The sequence below is a fragment of the Orycteropus afer genome, unplaced genomic scaffold (assembly GCF_000298275.1).
Source record: "Orycteropus afer afer isolate SDZICR_OR568_19922 unplaced genomic scaffold, OryAfe1.0 scaffold00028, whole genome shotgun sequence".
Taxonomy (NCBI): domain Eukaryota; kingdom Metazoa; phylum Chordata; class Mammalia; order Tubulidentata; family Orycteropodidae; genus Orycteropus; species Orycteropus afer.
In genome coordinates this window covers 3,456,537-3,466,088 of record NW_006921615.1, presented here as the reverse complement: position 1 = coordinate 3,466,088, position 9,552 = coordinate 3,456,537, and positions in this window count along the sequence as shown.

Here is a 9,552-nt window from a genome sequence, read left to right as displayed (position 1 = left end):
AATGACCAGTAGGGAATTCTTCAAATTGACATTTTAAATTGTCAAGCACAGCTACTGAAGTATTTTTGGAAACTGGTTACTTTGATGTGAAGCAATATCTTGCTATGATAAAAGAACTCTCATCTCTAAAATAGTTTAAAATTAGACAACCATAAGATGATTAAATCAAAATCTGGCTTCTAGTTGTAAGAAGTGAATGTAAGTGTCAAAACAAGACTGCTTTTCCCAGACTTGTTGCAATGACAGCATTAAGTCAAAACATGCTGTCATATTTTCATGGCTATAATAATACCTCCTAATAAAAGGTGGAGAAAGTTCTTGAGATGATTCCTCTTGACCTCTGCCATTTATATACATACACATACACACAATGTTTTTTGTTGTTGTTGTTTGGTGCCATTGAGTTGGTTTTGGCTCCTAGCGACCCTATGTACAACAAAACAAAAAACTGTGTGATCCTCTACTATTCTCATAGTCCTTCCTCCATTTGAGCCCACTGTTGTAGCCCCTGTGTAAATCCAACTCACTGAGGGTCTTCAGCATTTTTGCTGAAGCATTTTTACCAAGCATGATGTCTTTCTTCAGGGATTGGTTCTTCCTGATAACATATCCGAAATACTTGAGAGGAAGTCTCACTCTCCTTCCTCCTAAGGAGCATTCTGGCTATATTTCTTCCAATTTGTTCATTCTTCTGTTGTTGTTGTTATGTGCCGTCGAGTCGGCCCCAACTCATAGCGACCCCTCCTTGGGTTTCTGAGGCGGTATCACTACAAAAGTAGGATTGCCCAACCTTCCTTCCAAGGAGTGGCATTCTTCTGTTAGTCCATGGTATATTTAATATTCTTCACCAACATCATAATTCAAAGCCTGCAATTTTTCTTTGTTCTTCCTTATTCATTGTACAGCTTTTATATGAATATGAAGCAACTGAAAATACCATGGCTTGGGTCAGCTGCATCTTAGTCCTCATAACATTTTTTAAAGCTTTTCAATACTTTAAAAAAGTCTTTTGCAGCAGATTTGCCCAGTGTGATACAATGTCTGATTTCTTAACTGCTGCTTCCATTGGTGTTGATTATGGATTCAAGTAAAATGAATTATTTGACAACTTCAATCTTTTCTCCATTTATTGTGCTATTGCTTATTGGTCCAGTTGTGAAGATTTTTGCTTTCTTTATGTTGAGGTGTAATCTATACTGCAGACTGTAGTCTTTGATCTTCATCAGCAAGTGCTTCAAGTCATGTTCATTTTCAGTAAGCAAGGTTGTGTCATGTGCGTATTGCCAATTGTTAATAAGTCTTTGTCCAATCCTAATACCACATTCTTCTTTGTATAGTTCAGCTTCTCAGATTATTTGCTCAGCACACAGATGGAATAAGTATGCTGAAAGGTTACAACACAACTGTGATGCACACCTTTTCTAATTTTAAAGCATGTAATGTTCCCTGATTCTTTTTGAACAACTGTCTCATGGTCTATGACAAAGTTCTGCATGAGCACAATTAAGGGTTCTGGAATCCCCATTCTTTGAAATGTTATCCATATTTTTTATGATCCATACAATTGAATGCCTTTGCAAAGTCAAAAAAACACAAGTAAACATCTTTCTGGTATTTTCTGATTTTAGCCAAGATCCATTTGACATCAACAATGATATCCCTTGTTACATATCCTCTTCTGAATCTGGCTTGGGTTTCTGGCAATTCTCTGTTGATGTACTGCTGCAAATATTTTTGAATTAGCTTCAGCAAAATTTTACTTGTGTGTGATATTAATGATATTATTGATCATTTCTGTATTTCTGCATTATCTTGAGTCATCTTTCTTTAGAATGGGCACAAATATGGATTTCTCCCAGTCAGTTGGCCAGGAAATCTTCCAATTTCCTTTGCATAGACAAGTGGATGTTTCCAACATTGCATCTGTTCATTGAAATATCTTAATTAGTAGTCTGTTGATTTTTGGAGCCTTTTTTGCACCAATTCCTTCAGTGCAGCTTAGACTCCTTCCTTCAGTGCCATCAGTTCTTGATTATATACTACCTCCTGAAATGCCGAATGTTGATCAATCTTTTTTTGTGCAGTAACTTTGTGTCATCTTCTTTTGATGCAAGCATGTCAAACAATGTTCTGCTGTGATTAATAAAAAAATTCATTAGCTAATGTGGTAGTTAAGGTTGTGTGTCAACTTGGCTGGGCCTGGTTGAGTGGCTGGGTGGCTGGTGGTAATATTCCCCATGATGAGAATGGTAACCAACTCCATGGTGGAATCTACTGTGAGGAGCTGAGTAGCTGCCTTAGGGATATGGTCTGCTTCCTGTATGTAAGAAGCATCTTTGGGAATGGTCTCTACCTTATGACACACCTCAACCCTGCACATAGCCATGTCATTGTTCGGCAGCCTGCCATGCTCTGCTGACCTTGGGACTTTCAATGGACTTGAATTAATGGCCTACTGTATACTTTGGTAACATCAGGACTGTGCCTTATTACTTGTCAACCTTGGGCTCGTCAGCCTCAGCAGCCAGCAGCTGAATGAAGAAAAGCCTCCAGCTTCAGTGGGCTGGGAGCAGGAGGCAGAGCTGAAGCCCAAGACTGAGGGGCTTTCATCCAGCCCCTAGAGTCTGGCACTTTGAACTTGGACTTAAAGCTTCCAAATTGTGAGAATAAACTCCTGTTTGTTCAAGCCATCCCATTTGTGGTATATTCCTGTCAGAGCGGCACTGTTGTTGTTTTATACTGTGAAGTTGGACCCGACTCATAGCTACCCCTCCTTGGGTTTCTGAGGCAGTATCACTATGGAAGTAGATGCCCAACCTTCCTTCTGAGGAGTGGCTGGTGTGTTTGAACTGCCAGCCTTCTGGTTAGCAGTCAAGTGCCTTAGGCATTATGCTACCAGAGCAGTACTATGTAACCAAAACAGCTCATTTTAGGCAGTAGATTGCCGGGTCTTCCTTCCTAATCTGTCTCAGTCTGGAAGCTCTGCTGAAACCTGTCCACCATGGGTGACCCTTCTGGTATTTGAAATACTGATGGCATAGCTTCCAGCGTAACAACAACACACAAGCCATCAAAGTATGACAAACTGACTAAATACACACTCAAAACCAAAAAACCAAACTCACTGCCATTAAGTGAATTCTGACTCAAAGTGACTCCACTGGGGTTCAGAGGCTATAAATCTTTACAGAGCTGATTGTCCCATGTTCCTTCTGCAGAGAGGCTAGTGGGTTTGAACCACTGACCTTCTGGTTAGCGGCCAACCAGAGCTCCACAACCAGAGCTCCTTAAACACACACTAGTTAGGTTAAATTAAATTTAGTGTAAGAAATGCTGTGAAAAGGCTTCTATACTGTTGAAAACAATGTAGGAGTCCGTTGGAGGTGTTCTGATGAAAAGGGTAACACAAACGTCCTAGTTCCTTCAACTGGAGGTATTCAGATTCTCAAATGCCATCCTGAGCAGGAAGTGAAAAAGATTAAAACTTTTAACCTCAGAAAAATGATAAAGCCAACATTATTTCTTCTCTGATTTGAAACAGTTTACACTTTGCAAGGTTGTTATTGTTAGGTGCCATCGATTAGGGTCTGACTCATAGTGACCCTACGGACAGGAGAGTGAAACAATGCCCAGTCCTGTGCCATGCTCACAGTATTTGCTATGCTTGAGCCCATCATCACAGCCACAGTGTCATTTCATTTCATTGAAGATCTTCCACTCTTTCTTTGACCTTCTTCTTTACCAAGCATGATATCCTTCTCCAGGGGCTGGTCTCTTCTGACAGTATGACAAAAGTATGTAAGATGAACTCTGGCTTGCTTTTAAGGAACATTCTGGCTGTACTTCTTCCAAGACAAATTTGTTTGTTCTTCTGGTAATCCATGATATTTTCACTTTGACTACATTGCATTTCAAAAGCATCAATTCTTTTGTGGTCTTCCTTATTCATTGTCCAGCTTTCACATGCATATGAGGCTATTGCAAATACAATGGCTTGGGTCAGGTGTATCCCTGTCTTCAAGGTTAGAATAGTTAAATCTCAGGGTAATAAATACTGAGGGGTTAAGTGTGACCAGTGTCTGAAACATACTGAGTACAGTTGAGAGAATGAGATTGATTTGAGTATATAGCACCATCTGTGAGACAGAGCTTTGATACTAAAGGATCATTGCTGGTTCTTTACATAGAGTAACCATGAGTAATAATTGACTTGATGGCAATGGGTTTTGTGTTTCTTGGTGGACTGGAAAAAGTACTGGGAAATCATAGTGTGCTCTGTTAGCAAGACGACTATCCTTTCAGTAACACCCAGTTTACTATTTCTGGTTCTTTGTCTACACAATGACTATAACATAGTGCACTTCATGAAACTACTTATTAGAAAGGGGATGCAAAAACCCTTTTCACTGTCTTAGTCTTATAATATCTCACAAAATAAATTTAAAAGCTTCCATTTTGTTTTGTGAATCAGTTCAAGAGTTTTATTATCTCCAAAGTTTAGAAATTAGCTGTCATTATTAAGATGTGTATGGTAGAGGTGGTGAGACTCAAGCAGAATCATCTAGCTTCATTGGTGGGTTTGAACCACCAACCTTTTGTTTAGTAGCTGCATGCTTAACTGTTTTCACCACCCGGGGACTCCTTACCTCAATATGGCAGTGCAGAGAAAGAGAGTGTCCAGGGAGAACAGAGAGTTACCCTGATTCCTGGATTCACCCTGACTCATTGCAACTACTGTTCTGCTCTTGAGTTTAAAGTCAAGCAGATACCATATTAGGGCACTCAATGGCTAGATAATGTGAGTCAACATGGTTTTTTGGGAGGAAAAGTATGGAGATTTTGGTGGTCTTGGCTCTGTACTGACTATCTGACCTCTTTGAGTATCAGTTTCCCTACTTTAAAATAGCCATAGCAATATATGGAAGTGAGGGTAAGGGAGGTGGCATATTTGACTATCTAGGTCAGAATATGGAATGGAGTAACTATTTAAAATAAACAGTTTCCGTGCACTCCCTTCCTTTTCAGTGCAAGGAAGTCATTTCTACAGTTCATGTTAATGCAGATCCACTTGCTATATAAAATTTGAATGCATATGAGATCAACTTAGAATACTGTTGTTGCAAAAATAAGATGAAACACATCAGTTATAGTGACTCAGGAAGTGACTTTATAGCTTAGTAATGTTGGACCGAGCTTAGGCAACAAAAAGTCCAAAGTCTGATTTAATTCACTGAAAGCTGCAGTTTGAACAATTCTTTGGGCTGGTTTCATGCTGGTTTTCATTAAGTGGCATGTGATGGTGATGCCTTCCCCAAATGGCCCTTGATGAGTCCCAATTACAGTTGCTTTCTAGTCTACTTCAATCAAAATACATTTTAATCTGGATAAAAAGAAATTGTGCTTCTTTGGAACAGATAAAAAGTGGAACTAAGTAGAAAAATCCAGAAACAAATCCAAGACTGATAAGAAGATTCTAAAAACTCAGCTTCTCTTCCTTTCACTGATGAGGTGCTGTTAGAACAAAGGCTGTGTCAGGCCCCATGAACTTTTAATCACCAAAGTTAACCCAAAGCAGGTAAATATACAGGAGATCATCTTTCTGTGTTGACATAGATTCTCTATTACTTCAATTTGTGGCTTTATGCAAATGTATTTATAAAGGAATATAAAAGCACATGACAGACCATAAAATTTACATGCTGAAAAGCAGCATCACCTTGCTCTGCTCTGTGAGATACCACTCTCCTTACTTGCTTGTGCACTTCAGGTGGCAGCGAATAAATTATTATTAGATCTTGCACAATATAAAAAAATGCATGGACAGACCATATAATACCAAGGGTTGAAAAATGCAATGTACCAAACTCAACAGAAACTTTCTTAAGACTAATAGTGCAACTGAACAATGAAAAGTCAAATCTATTACCACTGCATTCCTTCATTCTTGTCACATATAGCAATAACCTATTTATCAGTTTTGGCATAATTGCATTTTCCAGATTATTGAAGCTTAGCATTGCAGCACAGAATCCATTTATTGCAAGCATTTGTGATGGGAAGCTTTCTTAAAGTAATCACATATTTCTTTGAATTATGAATTATAAATGTGCTAAATATTACATAAACCTCCTTTAAAAAAATTATTGTGATTTGGGTGACAGTTTACAGAGCAAATTCATTTTCCATATAGCAGTTCATACACGTTTTTTCATGACATTAACTGCCATTCCCCACAATGTAACAGCTCTCTTCCCATTTCCTCCCTATAGTTATCTCTTCCCTGTGTCTTTCCTTGCCATGCACTCCCATCCGCTGAGCTATCTCCCTGTGTAAACATTGCCCTCTGTTCTCCCACGACTGATCGCTCCAAGGAACGTATATACCTGATGTAGATGTTCACCTCATGTGCCTGTCTATGGTTTGGCTGGAAACCATATGAGTTCAGTTCCAGACCTGAAGGGGAACTAGGGTCCATAGTCTCAGGTGTCTCACCAAGTTCTATCAGCACCAAACCTGGTCTTTTTTTTTTTTAATGATCTGGAGTTTTGTTCACATAAACCCATCTTAATGACTCAGTTATCAATAAACAAATAATAATAGAATTGTAGAGCATATAAGAAACTCAGAAAAATTCCATTCCTTATAAGTGTAGTGCCTAAGGTATTTGACTGGTAACCAGAAGGCTGGCGATTCAAACCCATCAGCCACTCCTCGGAAGGAAGGTTGGGCAATCTACTTCCGTAGTGATACTGCCTTGGAAAAGCAAGGAAGGGTTGCTATGAGTCGGGTCTGACTCGACAGCACATAACAACAACAACTTGGTCACACAAGTGGATACTACAGCAGATGACCCTAAAACTCCAGGTAATTCCGAGTTTCAGTGAGTTTTCTAGTACACAGTAATTCCCAATTATATTGAATTTCTGGTCCTTGCCATTTCATTTGCCTGGCATAGTCTTCCCTTAGATTCACCTGTGCCCCACTCTCCTAACAATTTCATGGTTCTGCGCAATTATCACCTTCTCAGTGAGGTTCTTGCTGACCTATTTACATTTTCAAACTCCATCTACCTCTTGGCATTTCTTTCATTTTTCCCTGATTATTTTTTTTTTGTCTACTATTTATAACTTCTAACGTTTTATGCATGCAATTTATTTTGTTGTCTTTCTCTTCCCACTAGAATGTAAATTCCATAAAGAAAGTATTTTTATTTGCTTTCACCACAGCTGCACTACTAGTACTAGAAAAATGCCTAACAAATAATAGTTACTAAGTGAATCTTTGATAAATAAATGACTGTTCTGAATGATTAAAACTTCACAGAAGTTTGACTTTTGCGTAAGTCAAGTGTTACAATGTTCAACAGTCAGAGGTTGCTGGAATATTTTCTCTTTTTGTTGGTAAAGAAGGTTAGAAAAATTAATAGTTAAGCAAAGTCTTCCTTAGTTAGAAAAAAGTAAAGTTGAATTTTAACTAGTTAATTTGTAGCATAATGTTGATTTATTTACATATGTGAAACTGTGGCTGTAGCCATATAAAAATAACCATGTAAACAAATTTCAAAGTGGTATTACAGATAAAAAGTAAAATAAAGTATTTTTCTCTATTTTCTAAACTTTGATAATTCATATTATCAGTAATAAAATAAGAGACATTTATTGACGATTGTAGCAGTTTATCCAAAGTGACAATGAAAACTTGATTCATATGGAAGACAATTACTGATACTTGACACAGAGTTTCCAAACTGTGACTTCTGGATTTTTCAGATAATAATAGTGGCATAACCCCTCACCCAAACAGTCCACATACACACACAAAGAAGGTAAAATCCAGTAAGCTATGACTCTTACTGGAGATTAAAGGCTCTGAAAATTTCTCTAGTAAAATAAATGATTTGATTACATCTAAACAATTGTTTCTCCCAATTGTTTGACCAAGAGCTTTCATTTTAGGCTACCTATGATATCCTGAGAGAGATCATTGTTTTGCTGAGTACCATTAGGATATAGTATTAAGCACACAGCTACCTTGGTTTTCCTTAGAGAGGTTTTGAACATGAGCAAAAAGAGGCTGAGTAGCTATGTCCAGGTTTCTTCATCCTTGAAAGCTTTCTGAGGAAGCTGGCTGTACAGTTGTTTTTTGGAGCTAGGAGGCAAAGGGGAAACCTCCCTCTGAGAAGAGAAGAAATCAAATAGCAGCCTGTCTATGTGACCTTTTTTACAGCAAGGCTGAGTCCAACCCAGAGGCAGCTGATCATGTCACACTGCCAGGAGATGAGCCACTTGGAAGTCAAGGTTTTAAAGATTATAGAACCAAGCTAGGAATTTCTAGGAAGTGTCTGAACCCATTTGCTACCATCACACCTGTATTGCTCACTATTAGTCACTGTTCATTTTCTTAGGGATCATTTTCAATAGATTGTCTCTTTCTCTCTGTTTGCTCTTGTTTGGTAAGCTTCTCATGACAGCATTAGTTATGGTCACTTTGTATCCATAGTAGCTGGAACTTAGTTGGTGTCAAATAAAGTACACATTGAAATAAAGAGAGAGTGAATAAATGACTGACTGAATGAATATTCTTGTTTTCTTTAGAATATTGAACCAGATTAACTCAAAATTCTTCTCAGGTATAGCTCTTAAATAAAACACTGCTTAGTCATTTTTCTATTTCCATGCATTTAGAAAGTTCCAGAAAAATAGTTTACAATATTCTCCTAATTTCTGCTCTGTTCATAAGATTTAAACTTGTATTTATTTTAATATATCATCTAACAACGTAGAACATTCAAACATTACAGATAAAGCTAAATTATCTCTTGACCATTATCCTCAATATTAGGTCCTTACTCTGAGGTGAAAATCCCATAATTGGTTTGGCACACAAGATCACTGTTTCTGAGATATTTTTATTTTAGAAAGAAATACCATAATTTTCAGAGCCTACAGAGTACTATATGAATGTACCATAAATTATTTAAAGAGCTCTGGTGGCAGAGTGGCATAATGACTAAGGCTAACCAGAAGGTTAGCAATTCAAATTCACCAGTTGCTCCATGGAAGGAAGATGAGGCATTCTACTTCTGTAAAGATTTATTGCTTTGGAAACCCACTAGGGGTCACTATGAGTCAGAATAGACGATGGCAGTGAGTTTCGTTTGGGTTTTGGTTAATAAACATTTTGTGGGATGTGTCAATCTGTTTCTGTAAAGATTTACAGCTTTGGAAACCCTATGGGACAGTTTACCCTGTCTTATAGGGTTGCTGTGAGTTGGAATCAACTTGATAGCTCTAGGTTTTTGGGTTATCAGACATTTAAGGAAGAGGGGGCGCTATGAGTCGGATCCGACTTGCTGGCCGTAAGTTTTTTTTTTTTTTTTCCTTCTTCCATAAAGATATTTTTAATGCATTTTATTGAAATACAATTTACATACAGTAAAATACACAAAACTAAAGTGACATGGGTCAATACATTTTTTTTTCACTGTTCCCGCCCACCCTTGGCAACCAACAAATAAAGTTTCCTTCCATATATAAACCTTTCCTTGACCCT